Source organism: Gallus gallus, chromosome 1, assembly GCF_016699485.2.
Source record: "Gallus gallus isolate bGalGal1 chromosome 1, bGalGal1.mat.broiler.GRCg7b, whole genome shotgun sequence".
NCBI classification, from domain to species: domain Eukaryota; kingdom Metazoa; phylum Chordata; class Aves; order Galliformes; family Phasianidae; genus Gallus; species Gallus gallus.
In genome coordinates this window covers 72,792,204-72,808,194 of record NC_052532.1, presented here as the reverse complement: position 1 = coordinate 72,808,194, position 15,991 = coordinate 72,792,204, and positions in this window count along the sequence as shown.

The following is a 15,991-nucleotide window of genomic DNA, read 5'->3' as shown; positions in this document are numbered from 1 at the left end:
TTCACAGAACAATGTAGTTCTGGCAAGGTTAAACCAATTTGTGAGGTTGTGTGAATATCACTAATATTTTTGACTAAAAAAGATACAAATCTTGGAAAGCTGAAATGTTTTGCACTGACACTGAATGAAACATTTCAAACTTTTATTTCAAAATAATGTTTTTTACTTTTAGGCAGAATTTGGTAGAGAGAAGTTAAACAGTTCAGGAAGATCATAAACTGGATTATTTTTCAGTATCACAATAAACTGAGAAATCCATTGCTTATATATCTTGTTATCACTTTTTTTTTTTTTTTACAATTTCTTAATGCTACCTAGAATGCTTTATGCCGATGTGCAGATTCTACATTTCTGAACAAATAGATAGATGAGATATCAATTAAAATCACTCTACATTTAACACCATCAGAAGCTGCACAGTAGAGGAAAAGAGGATCAGGAGGATTAAAACAAAAAAAAATGAAGGCCCCTTCTCCCCTTCCAGAAAGCAGATTAAGTCCTGCCTTGTGATACAAGAGGAGAAGTGATTTAGTCCCTGACTCCCTTTATATTTGGTTATTTTTATCTCTGCACCCTGATATTCTTTCCCAGAGAGGGACTGTCACCTATGTGGGCTACGACACACAGTGATTTTCCTAAGCCCACATGGTTGCTCAGAGAGAGAAGGTACATGAGAAACCAGCTTAGGCAGTTTCCAGTCTGGTCACTCATCAATGGACTTATTATCTACACAATGCAGTTTTTAACAACTTATATGAAAGACCCATACATATTAATACACATGGCACTCAATTTATTTACCTCAGAAAGGTGAAGAGATTCAAAAATTCTGACTAGTGAGTAATTTGTGCCAAAGTAAGGAAAAAATGTGAGCTTTTCTTCCTTGTAGGTTATCTTGTTACTTCTACTGACAATAAAATTTGAAGGCAACTCTGCAAAATGTAAAAAAAACCTAGCTGACTAGTAAAAAGAGATATCTCTAATAAAAAGTGTATATTTATTAGATCATTCCTTATGCATTGTAAAAGCACTGGAGTTGCAGAGCTGACAAGCTGCATGATATGACAAGTTTTCCATCATACTTCCTTCTGTCACGTGGAGAAAGGCCTAACTACAGTGGGCCTGCAATGAATAACCAGGGCAGGAGTGGGCAAACATTCACATGGTAACCCCTACTCCTCCCTTCAGGGCACCCAGATCATGGATGCTCAGGGATTTCTCTACCTCTAGGTTGGTTGCCTTCATCTCACAAACAACCTGGCTATCCCAACACAGGTGACAACTGACCTTGCAGAAACAGTAGGAAATGAAAACCTCTGTTCCTCTGCCATCAGTCTCACATACTCACTCTTTTGTCTTGGGAAGTTTCTATTACCTTTCAGCAAAACTGACACCTCTAATTCAGAAGAGAATAGTTATTTGCAAACAGAGCTACACCCCCAGTAATCTGTAATTTACAAAGAGTGGTTCTGTCAGACATGACATTTGCTAGTCATGTTTGTTACAGTGAGCCAGAGCAAGGTTTTTGTACTGCTGGCTGTATGTACATATTTGACTGATTTTACTTCACAGGTAATGGGTGTAGGCTACTTAAAGAAACCTGCAGAGGCTCAAAACTTTGTTTAATATTCCACTAGCACGTACACACACACACAAAAAAAAAAAAAAAAAAAAAAAAGTGAGGAGCATTTTCAAAACTGTTTCCAAGGTTAACAGCAGTGCAATTTACAACCAGTATGTGTGGCTTAAGAACAGATGAGTATCGTAAGCAGTGGTATGTTAACTGAACTAGCTCCTCAGGTTTGTACCTCCTTCTTATTTCTACACTTTCTCTCTATTTTTTTCTTTTCTCTTCCCCTCTTTTAAAATAATTTTTAGTTTATTTCATTTTATGTCTTCTCTTGGTAACCATCTTTTATTCTCTCCCTGCTGCACAGTCATTGTGCCCTCTTCCTTAGTTTATTCAGGCCAAGAAATTTGGGATACACAACTTCTTCATCAGGCAATCGCATGCTTAGGAAGCACTGACTATCAATGAAGAACAGCTTTCAATAGACAGTACACTGAAAGCAGATGCCATCCCCATTTCCAAAGCTTGGATGCAGAAAATCCATCAAATGATACCAAATATTATTAACGTAAATGTTGATACAGGTTGTCAGTAATTTGCCAGAAGTTTTGGCTCTGTATAATTTGAGTTGACTAAACACAAATCTGAAAGCTATTAGAAACAGAAACCTATATATATACATTATAGATTTAAAACAAACTCAATAGTTTATGAGAGAATGTTCTGCATTGGGAAGCTTTCAGAGATGTTATTAGAGAAAGGCTTTTGTCTCAAATTTCTAGTGAGAAACCTAGGGATGTACTTTTTACTATGTTGTTTTCTATAAATTCTGTATGTTATATCCACTAAAAATCCTAAATGATCATGAATTTCTAAAGTTTTCAGTCAACATGGAGGTGGGAGAGACATAAAATACATGCCCATACCCACAGAAAACCTTTGGGAAATGTATATAGAGCATAAGCTATAGCACTAAAAAATTCCAATGAGATCAGTTCATCTAGTATCAATGAAACTAAAGCACATCAAAATTTATTATTTAATTACAAGCACTTAGGGAGCAAATGTTTTTGTGTCTGATACTATATTGCTCAATTACTCTGATATGTTTAATATTAATAAAAATGAAATAATTCCACACACAGGAAGAATGGGGTAAATACAAGATAATGTAATACTGGCTGTTGATTATGATTGACCACTGTGAAGTAAGGCCACATACAGACGTTGAAGTTTAAAAGGATTTTAAAATTAGAAGTAGTGTTTCTGAGCCTAGCACAGAAAAACGCTGACATATGCAGTGCTGGGAGCAGGCTATGAGAGGGATTTCTATCCTGGTTTCCCACCCAGAAGAATATATTTACTGTTCAAACATCTTGAGGCAGGCACCCATGGAAATAAATGGGAATTCTGCCACTGGTTTTAATGGGAGCAGAATCTGTCCCTATAAGTAAATATGCAGCAATACTTTTTTCCTCTGACTGTTAAAAACCACCATCACAACTGGATGGAACCTGGTTTAAACACTCAGATATGGGGCCTCTTTACCTCAGGGGTCTCCAATGATGTCCATCCTTAACACCACACCAGCTGCCAGTTGAAGGCTCTGAAATGCTGATTTTAATCAAAATCTTTCCTTTCAAATCTAGCTTACAGTTTACTCATAGTGCAAAAGTGCTTCTCAGCATTGGAATTTTCAGGATGCGATGTTGAGCCAAATACTGCAGGCACAGCTTGCTCATAAGACAGTAATCTTGTGGCCCACCTTGGAGGCTGTAATAGGGCTACTGTACTCAGCCTCCCACCCTTGGTGAAGCCCTCTAATAACATCTGTTTTATAGCATTCACTCCTGCAACCTGCTAGTTCCTTGGCTCTCCCGCTGTCATAGAGAGGATGTGCTTTACTATGCTGCAGGTCTGGTGGAAAGTTGTCAGACTTCAAGCCAAATGTAAAAGCAGCCAGTGCTGAATAAATGACTTGAAGTGCTTTCTCCAGGGACTCCTTCCAGGTCCCAGATAGGCAGATTTGGCCAGTGTTTGTAGACAGTCTTGCTCAGAGGCAAATTAAAAACCAAAATACAGACACTGTTTGAAAAACATCGAAAGCTAGACTCAAACATCCACCATGTATTAAGACATTCTTATATAAAAATAACCACAAGGTTACAAATTCATATTTTCCTACTTGGTGAGACCAACTACAACCAGGAATAAACCTGGATATGTGTGGGGCAGACTGCGGCACTGCCATAACAGAAAGCATAAAACTGGAGGCTGAAAGCTGGAGGGATTAAAACAAGGCACAGTGAGGCAGGTAATTGAAGGAGCAGTGGGTGGCATGGGGAGAGGCCCCACCTGCACCAGCCCCATGAGCTGCCCTGCTAAGGCAACGGAAGCCAAATGAATGCCTAGGTTTTAGCAGTTAAAGCCCAATATGAGGGGATAGGGCAGCACAGAGTGAGTGCAGAAGAACTGTCACTTGGGATAGGTGAAGAGGAAAAAAACTTTAAGCCAGTTTTACTGCCAGATTTTATCTTGGAGAGCAGCAGCCTCAGATAAAATTAGCAAGCCATCTCTCAAAATCTCTACCTCTCATTTTTTTGTAAAAGATGTTCTGATCTTTACCGCATTGCTATGCAAGTGTCTTATTGGCACAACTGAGCAGGAAGTGTGCGGTGGCACAGAGGCTGGAATGTGCAGAAAAGTCACAAGCCAGAACAGCCATCAAAGTCTTGATATTGACTGACCTCAAGCTGTGACTCCATGCACGATTTTCATAGCAACTCCACCTTCTCCAGGCCACACTCGCAAGTGCTCAGTCATTCCCTAAAAACATGCAGCCTGGCACTACTGAAATCTGCACCAACTCATGCCAACATGAGAACAGTGGCAGTCAGGGACAGTTTCAAAGCAATCATGCAATCCTCACTTTATAGTGTGTTTACAACTACCCCTTTCTGCAAGACAAAAAATAAGTTCAGCAGATATCTTCATGAATCTCCTTTTACATTCTTCTATTCCCCTTCACTGCTCCTCCTGACCTACATAAGGATTAGAAAGCACAAGTCATTTCTCCTCTTGTGTACTATGTTACCACTGCAAATATTTAGCAACTCAGAAATTAATAACTGTCTTTTCATGCTACCTCAGTTGTTACTTGCGGCAAACTTTGTACAAGCTGCATTGGCAATATTCAGATGCAAACAATATTGGCTCATTAAAAAAAAAAAAAATTGTCAGTTGAGCTAAACTATAACAACTGCAACAAAAATGGCAGCAGCAACAAAATGAGAAACAGAAATATTCCACAAGCAGGAATATCTTTGGATTACAGTGGACTTACTGCAGGACACTCTGGCAAAATTCACTGTCATGAATTTTTGCTAATTTGGGAGCATGCAATTAAAATGTGATTGTGATTACAACATTCACATCCGAACAAGTCTGAATAGAAAACTTTGATCTGTGAAAAAAAACTAACTGCTCTTTGACATGGATTTTACTGCTTCTACTCAAACTTGGGACTCAAAGCCCAGAAGCTTGTCTACTTCTTCCAGCTACACTGAATAATAAAAGATATCCCCACCTATGAATTGTTTCCATAATTTCTATAGGGATTTTGCTCCCATTTCTGTTAAAGTGAACCCTTTCTTTCATTATTCTCTATAATCTTTACAGAATTTAGATAAGTTCTACAGTATCCTGATGGAGCATTTTCATTTTTACTTTTCTCTTCCATTCTCAGCTTTGATATCAGTGTGTTATTCACTCTTTTACCTTCAGACTTTTTAAATCACAGTAGTTAGTGCTCTTAATTATTGGCATAACAATCTGGTACAAGAGCACTCTTCTGGAAAAGATACACTTTAAAAGCCCACTGAATTGGGGGAAGCATTCATACTTGCATTGCATAATGATTACTCATAGAAGATTGGTTTTTTTTTTACCTTAAGCAGAACTAAACACCATACAGAGTTACCAGAGCAGCAGAAGCAAATAGAATGTTGGTTCCCCAGTCTCTGAAGAAATAAATTCTCAAGTTTCCTTCACCAAATGGACAAACAACTGCCAATACTGCCTGGAGAATAACTTGATTTTTCTAAAAAGATTTCTATGGATGTCCAACTATCTGTTGATGACATGGAGAACAGAAGACATTTTAAAAAAATCTGATTTAAAGTTATATTCAAGTATTAATGAGCTCCCCTTTCTAAATATAACAAGAGACTGCAGACTTCAGACCAGTTTTCTTAAAAGATACTATACGATATACACAAGTTAGAACTTGAGTATAAGAGTCAAACAAGTTTGAACTCTTGATACATTTCCTTGCACTTGAACTAATATTGATTGTTGGATTATCTTGTAGAAAATGATTTGGTTGTTTCATTTTTGGCTACATACATTTCCTTACAGAATGATCAGCTGAATACACTTCTCAGCACATATGACAGACCTGCTTACTCTCACCCTCCTGCTCTTCATTCTTGCTTCTACTAGCTTCTGGGACACATATTTTGCAAAATTTTCCAGCTTCATCTACCTTTCTTACTGCTGCTAGCATTTACTCTTTGTATATCATCTCCATTACAAGATCTGAAATTATTCTGAAACATAAGAGCTTCCCAAAGTTCTACTACCGCCCTGATGCTGACTGTGGTTTGCACGTGAACTTTGGTCATCAGCTTACTATTTTCTCCTATTTGATCCCAGCCATAGTGATTACATTCAGATATAGCTGAATTACAGAAGTGCTGAGTTACAGAAGAACAAAGAGCCTCCCTAATTGTATTTTGTGCCACTGCTGCCTTCTCAGTGCTGTATATCCTACAGCTATGTGTCTACTTGAGAATCTGCTATCATGATCATGTTCGGAATACCTTTCATTTTGTCTTCACTCTTCCTCAATATTTTCATCCATGCACCAATCCTATTTTGTATGTGCTACTGTCCCAATGACACAGAAACAGCAAAGCAGAGAGGATCCTACGCCTCCATACTTTAACGGAATCTCTCTAAAATACTTAACACCTCAAAGTTAAAATCTTAGATAGGTTTGTACAGAGTATATTCCTTGTACAATTATTATTAATGCTATCCCATTACCTGGATTTGGGAATAATTTGAAATGTGCCATAAATATTACTGTGGAAAAAACATCCCCTAAGCAGTAATGAAAAGATCAGAATTTTGGTCATGTTTCCAAACTGATATTTAATATAGTCTTCAGTCAACTTACGTCTACCCCTGAGACAGTATTTGTCTACACTAAAATGCTTGCTATAAAATGGAAAGTTAAATTCTGACAAACAGCATCGCAGCTTCACTACAATGTAGTGGTTGCAGAGAGATTGTCCACAACAACATATAATTTGTCAAAATGTGATATCTTCATCTTTCTTAAAATGATTTTTCCAAATTATAACGGAAAAATAAATTGAAGATTCACAAACTTTTAGTTCATAAAAAAGCCTGCAAGAAATTGAAGATGCAACAAGAATTTCTTTATATGCGCACTCAGGGACAAATTGCTTAAAAGGTTACAGATGAAAGTCCTTTCTTCAAGAAAGAGACAGAGGTTATAGTCAGCTCTGAGATACCTTTATTATTGAAAAGAGATGCCAAGGTTTATTATTCCATATCTAATTTGTTGTCACAAGCAGTTCAAAACCATGTAACTAATTTCACATTAAAGCAAGCCAGTAAGGCGGTAAGAAATAGTGAGTGACAAGGATCTCAGAGCTCATGGATATGCTCCTGGCTCATTGGGAACACTTTCAAATTGCATAGCATCAGAGAGAACAAGTGCTGGAGGCAAAAGCATAAATGAGAATAAGCATAAAAGTTAAACAGAGTTTGGCCACGCATATGTGCATTATTTCGTGTCTTAAAGGAGCACTGTTATTACAAGCCTATAATCACATCACGATAAAGTTGCAGGCAAACATATTTTTGCCAGTGATCTGTGGTCTGTGAAATATTTTGGCTGCATGGGAAAATGAAAGCCAATCTCCTATCTTTGACAGTTAAAAAGATCTGACCTTCTCTGAATTTCCTTCAAAGACTCTACAGTCCATAAATAAATAAGTTTCATGAAAGGCTTGTATCTTTAGCTGAGAAAAATCAGATTCCTCATTTTAAGAGGTGAAATGAATGTGTCAGGCAGAGAGAATAGACATAGGGCTAAAAACAGGATATAGCCACAAAATAGATAACACAAGTATCAAAACACCAACAATGTATTGCCTTGAGAACATGGAGTATGAGAGGCCAGGTTATACTCTGTTTAGCAAATCTGTACCTTGCAACTAGCAGCACATTTTAGTGCAGATTGTATCTCCTTGCACAGGGAATTATTATAGCTACTGCAAAGCCTAAGAAAAGGTATCTCCATCATGATCAAGAGCTGCACAGATACACAATTGAAATAAGCTCACCACAGCTTTTTATTTCATAAATAACCAGAAATAACCTCTTAACTAAGACAAACCCAAATATTTATTCTAGATAACAGGCTCTTTCAGCAATGATGCACCACTACTGCAAAAGCAGTAGCAACACTCAACATCAACTTCCCCCTATACTCCTGGGGAAGACTACATCTGTGTTGGAGTAAGTTAGATAACTAAGTATTTACTGAAGGAAATGCATTATATGATAAATGTTTATAGAACGCATAGTATGCTTTTTCAAAAGCAGTACATTTAAACTGTGGTGTAGGTGCATAGGGTTTATACTAAGTGTATGAGTTTTATTTTTGGAATGTTCCTAAATAACACAAAATAAGACTTTTTATGACATCTGAGAGATGAAAGTTTCTGTCAAAACTACATGTAGAGTTGAAAGCCAATGTGGGATGAAGCATACAGACTACTCCAAAAGTGATGTCTCCCATTTTATTATGTTGGTCCAGAGGTGGATGTTGGTGGTAGGGCAGCAGATATTCCCACTGGTATTGTTACTTTTGTTGTTGTTGTTGTACTGTACTACTCTGTGAGCACAGTGAGGTGGTGAGTGGTGTGTTTCAGCCATGGTGACAGTGATGTGAAAGACAAGATATGTTCCAGACAACCGTGCATATTTTTATAAGTATGGCATGCAGGCTTTTTTTTCATCTCTGGCAAAAATGCATATCTAAACATGGTGACCATGTTGAAAACAAATATTATGTAGCTGAGAATTTGCTCTATCATATAGCGTTGTGCTCTTTGTATCTGTTGTAATTTCCATGGAAATAAACAGGTATTACTTTTGGAGTGACCTACATACATACATCACTAAGAAATAATTAAACCCATCTTACCTAGGGTGTAGAACCATATAAAATTTGATAATTTATCTTTTTATTTTTCAAATGATGAGATTATTTCAGCTTCTCTGTATTTTTACATGCTGAAACTGTTTAGTCTGTAGTTAGGCATTCAAAGTCAAATCAAGTCAGAGTGGCTTTTTGGAAAAGGGAGTTCACAATCTCTTTTAGAATAAACTTCTCCTAAATTTAAAGGAAATGCTTTGCAGAGATAACAGTGCAAGAAAGATTTTTGGAATAACAGCCTGCTTCAATGTATATGAAAACTCATTTGTATACATATATACAGACCAAATTAACCAGCAATGAACTACAACCTTCCTTCAGACCATCAACAGCTGGACAGATGAAGCTCTCACAGATTCTGCCACAAATTGTACTTTGGCACCATGGCCAAGCAGAGCTGGCTGAAACTTGTGCAGATAACAGGAATTTCACTCTTAACTTCAGTTTGCTGTTACCACCAATGATTCCTTTCTGAGCTTGAAGAGTAACATTTCTTTGTTAAAAATAAAATAAAATAAAATAAAATAAAATAAAATAAAATAAAATAAAATAAAAAGTGCTACACAAGCTATTTGACCCAGCACAGATAAAATTGTCAGCTACCCAGAACAAGCCCACTGTGACATACTCACAGGATTGTAGGAATGGAAAACATCTTTGCCTCTCCAATCTAGCCACTTCTTACTGCTTTAGGAGTACCATGGCATAAATGAGTAATTCACAAAGAGACTTCCGCTGTGAAGTTCTTACTGTCTCTTTATTCATACCTCTGCACAACATAGAGAACTGTGATGGTAAAGCCTCTGAAATGGCTTTTCCAAGTTCACCAAAAAACACTTCATATTATTCCTCAACTGCCAGCTCTTGGTAGCAAACCATTAGCTAAATAAATTTTACAGTTGGCAATTCTGAGAATCCAAGAGTGTTATACTACATGACATCAAAACCGTTATTAGCTCTACACACCTGATGTACAAATGAATAAATTTTTCTTCCAACAGAAGGTTATATTTTAAATGAATGATGGCTAGAAGTGCAGTAAAGAAACTGGGTCCTAAACATTCCCAGTAGCTGCTGTCAGAAAATAATGGAGAGACGGAGGTGCAAGGCTGCCCCCTCTTCCAAAAATCATCTACAACTTGCACAAAATTTCCCTGCCATAGAAAACATTAGGGGATGGAAGAGGAAAGAGAAGGGTGAAGAATGAAAAGACATCTGTTAAAATCTGATAAAGGAAACCCTAGTTTAAAAAAAAAAAAACAAAGAAACTGATCAACAGAGACCAGACTCAGAGGACATAGTATTAAAAAAATCATTTGAATACTATAATAGCTGAAAAAGATTTAGAGAAAACCTACACAAAAAAAGTGTGCATCTGAAACAAAAGCTTCTTCATCACACTATTGTACAGATAATTTCCAGCTACTTCTGTTTCTCTGCCTGACTCTTCGTCTGAATACGTGTTCCCTTTGTTGCTTAGCTTAATGCTTAACTACATCAATGCTGAGTGGTTTTCCTATGTCATACTATTCTTGTTTACTGATTGCTGCTCAGTAGCTCTCAATATACACATACAATATATTTTGCAATCTCTTATCTAGAATACATTGCACAAAAACTGTGGAGACTTGGAGTGGAAGAATTGCTTTTCCATACTGGCAGTGAGGCAAGTCCCTCACTGTTTCTGTCCAGATAACGTGGGTTGAGGGAGACTACCCAACTGAATATTTTCCATGGAGCAAATAGGTGTTTTGCCACCAGTGTTTTCAGTGTTGTAGAGCATATATGAGAGGATGATACTGAGAGGTCCCTAGTAAAATTTACAAAACAGGCTCAGAGTCATTGACTATGAATTCTAAATGCTCAGTTAAGAAAAAAACTCCATGAAGGCAATAAGAGCTGAACTTACAAACATCAGTGTCCTTGCAGAAACATCTGAAAATTGATGTCCTGATTCTTAGGCACTGTAGGTCATACTGAAAGACCTCTACACCTTTTTCATAATTCTATGTACATCTGTGTCAAGTGAGCTGTGCCTACATGAGGACACTAAAAATAATGGCATACCCGTACTGTACCCCAGTTCATATTTTCTTGGCACCAAAACATGTCCTGGATCTCTGACTTCATTTGATTTTAAAGTGTAAGTGCATCTTAATTCTGACAAAAAGACAGTTAAATTTTACTATTGCTGTGCACCACCCATGCTTGCTATACAGGCTGGAACTCAAATCCCAAAATTGTTCTCTCCGAAAAAAATCTTACAACTGCTTTTAAGACCTCCCACAGAAATCAGGAAAGAATTAATGGGCTGCTGAGTTCCTAACATGTCCCACCCTATGACACCTGAAGGAAGCAGTTGCTAGATTGACAGAGAATCTTGACAGAGTGAGTATCCAGCTTTAGCTGAATGGCCTGAAGCCAAGAGAGACCATACCCTATTAAAATCTCCTTGCAGCGAAGAAGGCCTGAAAGAAAGTGAGTGATTTTTCTGGCTGTCAGTGACTTAGGGTCCTTGCTCCCAGATGGGACGGAAGTATTACTTTGTTTCTTTTTTTAAAAAAAAAAAAAAAAAAACTTCTATTTACCATTGGAAGAGAGTCAGCAGAGTGCTGGACCCAAACAGGATGAAAGAATTTATGTTCTTCTAAGTTTATTTTGGACCTCAGGGGACATACAGGGAGTGGAACTTCTCTTCTTGTGAAAAGCTGCTGGCAGAACATGATTGTGGACTTGAAGGTGTTGGAAAGTAGATGGATCAGGTGAGAATCCACAGGGAAACAATGTCAGAGTTCCTACTGCATTATAAGCGGTGTCCCACAGGGTTCCATTTTGGGACTGGTGGTCTTTGTCATCATCTTTGTCAGTGACAGAGATGATGGGATTAAGTGCACCCTCAGCAAGTTTGTTGATTACACCAAGCTGAGTGGTATGGTTGATAGAGCAGAAGGAAGGGATACCATCCAGAGGGATCTTGATAAACTTGAAAGATGGGCCCTTGTGAACCTGATAAAGTTCAACAAAGCTAAGTGCAAGGTTTTGCATTAGGTTTGAGGTAATTCCAGATACATATACAAACTGGGAGAACTCCTTGAGAGTAGCACTGCTGAGAAGGACTTAAGGGTCCTGGTTGATTAAAAACTTAACATGAGCCAGCAGTGTGCACTTGTAGCCCAGAAGGCCAATGGTATTCTGGGTTCCACCAGAAAAAGGGTAGCCAGCAGGAAAGGGAGGTGATTGTCCCCCTCTACTCTGCCCTCATGAGGTCCCCCGCTGGAGTACTCTGTCCTGGGCTTCCAGCACAGGAAAGTTTTTTACTGAGGGGGTGGTGAGGTGTTGGAACAGGTTGCCCAGAGAGGTTGTGTATGCCCCATTCCTGAAGGTCTTTGAGGCCAAGTTCGGTGGAGCCCTGGGCAACCTGATCTAACACTTGACCTAGCCACTGGAAACCCCGTCTTTGGCAGGGGGGTTGAAATTTGATGATCCTTGAGGTCCCATCCATCCCAAGACATTCTATCATTCTGTGATTATGCTACTTAGAAAAGGGATGTTCTAGGGGCATTATGACCACACTGGTTAACAACAATCATTTCTTAACAGTGAAAACAGTCTCTATAACTAATCTTGAATAGCAAGTTCCACACAGTGACTGACTTTCCTTAATGAAAAAACAGTGCCAGTAAAGCCCATGCCCAATTCCTCACTGATAGATACAAATATAGCAGGTTGTAGGACAGAGGGAATTACTCTCGTTTCACGAGCTGTTTGATAAATATAAAAGCATAGACCCGAAGTGGGTTGCTCTCAAACTGTTCATGGAGCTGTTTCACCTTACATGGTTATCTGCCAAAGTTCCGATTCTTCTGCAAATAAATCTTCTGTATTTGTATATTGACTATGTAAAACAGAAATGATGGGTCTCTGTTCCACTCTGCATTTTGCAGTGTATCGAAGTGTTGTAGCACTTGACAGACCCAACTACCTATATACAAGATTTTTTTCCATTTATTTTATCAAAGAGACATTGCAGAAAGAAAAAAACCAATCTCATAGCACTATAATCTGAAATAAAACATGTTCACCAGATATTCCCAGGAAAACATAATTCTCCTGAATATTTAGAATCAGTATATTGGAAAGACTTTTGTGAACAGAGGTAAGACAACACACAGTGCAGATGAGGCATATCAGAGATCACACTGTAAGAAAATTCTCCAAGTTTTCAGTCTATGCCTCTTCTTTTCTCAGCCAATTGCACAATTAGCATCTTTTCAGAGTCTTTCAGAATTGATTAATTCCCTGAAATATGTACCAAATTCAAAGCTGGTTCTGTTTTTCTATCATCAAAAGGCTTTGGATCCAGTTCTATTAAAAATATAAAAAATATAAAATAAAAAAAAGCCTTTCTGCAAGCTCAGTGTGCATTCACTCCTAGGTATACAATAGGGCTTCTGTGATTCCTCTCCCTGTTGCATTTACCATTGTTACATGTGTTAGGAGATAATATGTCATGAAAAATCATGTAACTCAAAGAGATCTACTGAAGCTGAAAGTAGGTTTCTGGACCTGCCAAGCAGCAGTTCTGATAAGAGATCATGTTCCCAAGAACAGTATATTCTTACCTCATTACTAACATTTTCTTCCAAGTGTACAGATGTCTTACCACAAATTATTGTGGTTGCAGGGGGAGAGAGTGGAAGATGGAAAAGGGAGCTGTTATTTTAAAAGCATTTAAAACAACTTGCTTCCATATTTGAAAATTGCTTAAATTGCTTAAGCCTGGAGGTTAGAGAATGGCTATTCCTAAGCATCTGTTTTCTGACTGCATATTCATCCCCACCATCCCAAATCATGTTTTGATGGGCTTCAGAGCAGTTACGAGTTGTTAATTTATAACAGCAAAATACACATTTCAGATGACAAAGTTCTGGTCTTCACAATAAATCATGGCCCTACCTGTTAAAGAGCAAAACTTCCCTTACATTAATAAAAAGACAGTAGAATGCTGTATCAGACATCTATAGTAAGCTCAGTAGAAAAAGAAAACCACAATAAAAATTCCCAAAGATGAAAACAGAGTCCCTTTGATATCACTTCCAAATGGCTGATTTTCTAATCTCGGTAAGTATTGAAATGAGACCAAGTTCCAAAGGAGAATAAGTAACACCACTTTTTTTACATTTCAAGTCATGATAGCTGAAGTCTTCTTGTAGAACAACAGGTAAGATTTTACTATCTTTACTCTTCATAAATCCCTTGTACTGTGACCATTCAATAAATACAATAACACATTCAGGATTCTAAATAATTGTGTTTCAAAGCATGACAAATAAAAGCAAACCAGAAAGCTAATAGGTTAAGTCATTTTGAAGATGTGAGAACTTGACGTTAAGAAGATTCTTGGAAGGAGGATTTTAGGTTATACCAAAAGCTACATAGCATTTATGAGTAAGATTCAGAGGAACTTTTTGTATTTACAGAAATCTTGAACAAGAAGGGCTAGAAATTACTCAGAAACAGACAGAAGCTTACAGCATACAGAAAGTTGACAGTTTCATAGGAAATCTTATGTCAGCAGTGATTTGTGGACTGACAGTATCTCTTAACTTAAAGTTGAGTATTCCAGTACAGCAGAAGCACTGAATTTAAGGTTTGCCCTGGTAAAGTATTTATCCAGCCACAATGGCTGGGTAAAATCTTCACAGGCAATAACTGGTGGGGCAGAGAAAACTATTTTAATTTTGGAAAATTATTTATGAAGAGTGTTTTATCATAAGGCACGCCCTTAGAAACATCTGGAAAATATCAGACAGTGGAAAAAATCAACAACAGATCAAATAATAAATTCCAAACAGAATATGAAGTGAGGGAGTGAGGGACTGAGGATTCAGAGAGTTTGTATTTATTGTTAAATCTTAAATAATGGTACAAGTACCATCTAACAGAAAATGCTCAAGAGCTAAACACCTTTCTCTCCTATCTAATCTCTCTAATCTCTAAGGCAGATGTCTAATCTGCCTTCCACTAGAAAGAGACAGTAATTGCAGTGATTCATTTTCTTTTTATAAAAAGATAAACAATCTGTATTTCAGTATTGAAAGCTTTCTAATTAAAATAAAGGAACTGAAGCTTTCTTTAGAAAATACTGATATACTTAGGACATTAGACATGTTATTGGTAATGGCAATCGGCTTCAGAAAAAAAAAATCATAAAGAATGCATAATTGGGATAGCAAGTTTAAAAATGTGGATGCATTACCCAAGTAGTTAAAAAAATCCAGACTCCTTATCCAAATTCCTTCCTTCTTTTGGTGCAAAAAAAGACATTATTACACTAAAACAGACTCTAAGTTGATTAGAGAGAAAACATACTCTGAGAATGTTAGTACTGTAGAAAAAAATGCTTAACCGTTCTTTATTTCATCTTTTACTCTGGTTAGTAAGTAGGTATAGGGAGCCACCCTTTGGTCATTATTGTAAATGCAAAATCAATATAACACACCATGGATGCTGAAAGTTTTTGCCCTTAAAGGACTTCTGGTGACTCCTTAAAAGTTCACCGGTAACACTGACAGATATCCCAGGGATTATCATTGGTTTAACACTGTTTACAGTATGTACTTTATCTTACAGGGATGATTGTGATGATAAATCTCTGCTCTTGTAGGTCTTTGAGCATGTTGTACGCTAACTGTCATCACTGTACTCTATGCCTTCCAATCTCACGTTACTGATATGGGTCAATTTCCACAGATTCTGAATCTGTATTTCTCACTAAAATGAGGATTAAATGAAAAAAAAAAAATTATAGCTCAGTAGGCTTAACTTTCGAAAGCCAGTAATTGAATAAATGAAAAAAAAAAATACCTGAATTACAAATTACTTTTTCATCTCAGTGACTGATAGACACAGACCAATGAAAAGGAGACTAACAAAAAGAAAAGGCCAACAAAGTGTTATCACATGATTTCATACAAACAGTCTGGACTCTGATGTAGGACAAAACTCTTAAAGTATGGAAAAAAATATTCAGGCGAAGAAAGTTCAGCTGACAGGGCAGAAAGACAAATCTATGGAAATTGGCCAGGGAGATTAAACTTAAGCTC